This window comes from Haliotis rufescens, unplaced genomic scaffold, assembly GCF_023055435.1.
Source record: "Haliotis rufescens isolate VD_foot unplaced genomic scaffold, xgHalRufe1.0.p SCAF_12, whole genome shotgun sequence".
In the NCBI taxonomy this organism is placed as follows: Eukaryota; Metazoa; Mollusca; class Gastropoda; order Lepetellida; family Haliotidae; genus Haliotis; species Haliotis rufescens.
Genome location: NW_025963802.1, coordinates 16,753,786 through 16,756,709, shown reverse-complemented (window position 1 = coordinate 16,756,709; position 2,924 = coordinate 16,753,786).

Genomic DNA, 2,924 nt, shown 5'->3' with positions numbered 1-2,924 from the left:
AAATGCATGTCAAAATTAAACGCGAATTCCTTTCTGTTCGCGAAGCCATTCAGTGTGGAGTGAGCTGGTGTTTTGAGTGTGTAGTCGAACTGAATTAAGAAAACACCGGTAATAGCTTTTGAAAAAATTGATCAAATTCCACCAACATATGCATCCCAAATCGCATTGCCAAAAAATGAATACTGTAGAAACCTCAACTGCATTTTGTAACCTACGATTGTACATACCATTACTTTAAAATGCCTACTGACAATGACTGAGAAATGTGTACTAACATATACATATTATTCGCTTCCGTCCAATCAGTTGTTTTAATCATTCAATGAGTGCTTGTTATTGTGAATTGAAACCTCTAATATACCAGTCACAATCCACTATTTTTTCAGAATTCATTGTAGAATACGAAGTATTGGTATAGACTGCTTGATTTTGATGACCACTCTTTGGCGTATTTACTGCTTCCTTAGGATGGAGGATTCCGCAATGTTCTTGCATCAAATCTTTTCTGATGAATGATCACTAAAATGAATGGGTGCTGTTCCTTCAAAAGATATCTTTTCTATTGCGTTAATGTATTACAAACCCACATATATCACCAAGCGCACGCTGCAGGAGCTATGTTTTCTTCGCGTATCACTCCTGCGCTGACTTTATTGGGCATACGTGATAATTTCAACGTTTGATTAATTGTTCTGTACGTACATGAAATAAATGAATTTCCAAACAGTTCGGTTTTCAACACAAAAGTCGATATGGCAAGATGCATCCATGCCGTAAGCTAATTACAAATAGAACGTCAACGTCAGAGACTAATCAGTCTCAATTATCTGACGTAACAGATGCCATTTCAATGGATCACTGAAAGTCAGTCATGACACCAAGTGTTCCTGAAAGGGTAACATTTTATCAACAACACGGTTAACAGAAAGATAAGCCATAATCAAAGGGTTCTGTCGTACCGATAAAATACGCACAAGGACACTCTCGTTATATGACAGATGAGGATTCACAGATCGGAGTGGTATCTGAGGACATCACACGGAATGCGTGACATATTTTCAATAAGTAGCCATCAAACGCGGTCCCCGAGGTCCACTGTTATTGGGCCTCATAGTATTGTACATGGTCACAAGGATTGTAATGCATCGGTGTACTTAGTGTGGTGACATGGACGCACTTTGTCTGTTATTTCTGCAAATGATGGACGTTTATGGATGTACAAAGCGTTTCTTGTTTATTTATGATAGACACTATTGGAATTGAGAGACGTAGAGGTAGAGGTAGAGAAAGAATTCGTTCCTTTACCGACCATTACTATACCGTGACCTTGACCTTCGTGCTCGAAAGGTATTACTTGATTGGGAGGACAATCATTTTTAAGTGATTCGAGACAAAACGTTTTTGAAAACTTCGTTCATTAAGGTTTTGTAATGATTTTACTACTGTTAAATATTCACGAATGTTGTGTCAAACAACACACAACATTCATGTATCATGATACAAACACATACATTGAATCCTCGTTAATTCGGAATGTACCAATCCAAGAATATCGTCCAGATAAAGTTCCGGATTTACGAATCAAGAGTCCAGACTGGGTCTTCTCGTTTCGCAATCACCTAGTGTTACAACTAGGAGTGCAGTCAGGCGTACCAGTTGGTAGAACAATAGAGTTTGTTAAGTAAGTTTATACTGATAGTCTTGACAGTATAAACAACGACGGTGTACGGTAAAATCAGGATTACCGTTAGTTTCCTTCAGGGTGGAGGTAAATCGCGATTAAACCATCCAGAAAACCCGGAAGGCCGGGGTTGCTGATTAATGGGGTTAGATCTTATGAGGTTTCGCATACGAGAAAAGTTTAAAAAGACGTTTATAAAAAGGAAAAAAATCATAATCATTCATAAGAAATCTCTGCAAAAAGCAGAATCGATTTTACGATTACAACTATATCATGAGCATGTGTTGATTTATGAATCACTATCAAATAGTGATTATACCAGGTGTTCGCCAAAAGGTGAGCGTATGGTGCCCCACCGGTGGCACTCGAAAGACACACTTGCAAAGACAAGTCAATTGTTCACCTGTAAAAATACGGGAACATAAATTTTGGTTCAAGTCAAAATAGGGAATTTGGTCAGGCGTCATTCATTTCACTAATGAGTGACGCTCTGTGAAATCTTAGAGAGCATTCTACCACTGGGGCATCAAATCATATATTTCGGTTTCAACATAAGCAGGTTCAGAACCAAGATCCCCAACATTCAACATTTACGTACATATAGCTATATGTAGAAGGAAATGACGACATTGACCAATGCTATATCATAAACATGCATATTGAACAAAATACAAGCGGATACGAGATTAATCTACCCTTATCATTTCAATATGGCAGTAAGGCTATCGGACGGTTTAAGCATTGGACAAACAGAAAGCCGTACGTCTGTGAAAAGTATTTCCGTGCAACTAACACCAGCACTGAATGATGCCTTTGTGGACGTTACCTGTCCCCGAAGTTTAACCTCCGCCCTCCAAGAATCGTTTCTGATCAAGTCACCATAGCTGTTCTGCAGTGGTGGTTCCAAGGACAATACTTCCCAACACTCCCCTATCGATCATGCGAAGTGCTTCTTGGACAATTATAATATAGTGTCTATCGGGATGGCAACCCATTCATTGACACAGAACATGATGTAGGAAACGACTGCAATATTTATAATTTAATTCTATAGTCGAGTCTCTTGATGGATGGTGTTTTGATATTTGGCGTACGGCTGAGATGGTATTAACATAATTAGACGAGACAATATTCACGCTTTTATTCTTTTCATAGCAGTTCTATTGTGAATGCTTAATATAATTGAATAGCGTGTTACTCGGTACACAACATAGTAACTGCAATGAAGAAGCATGTTCTTGTT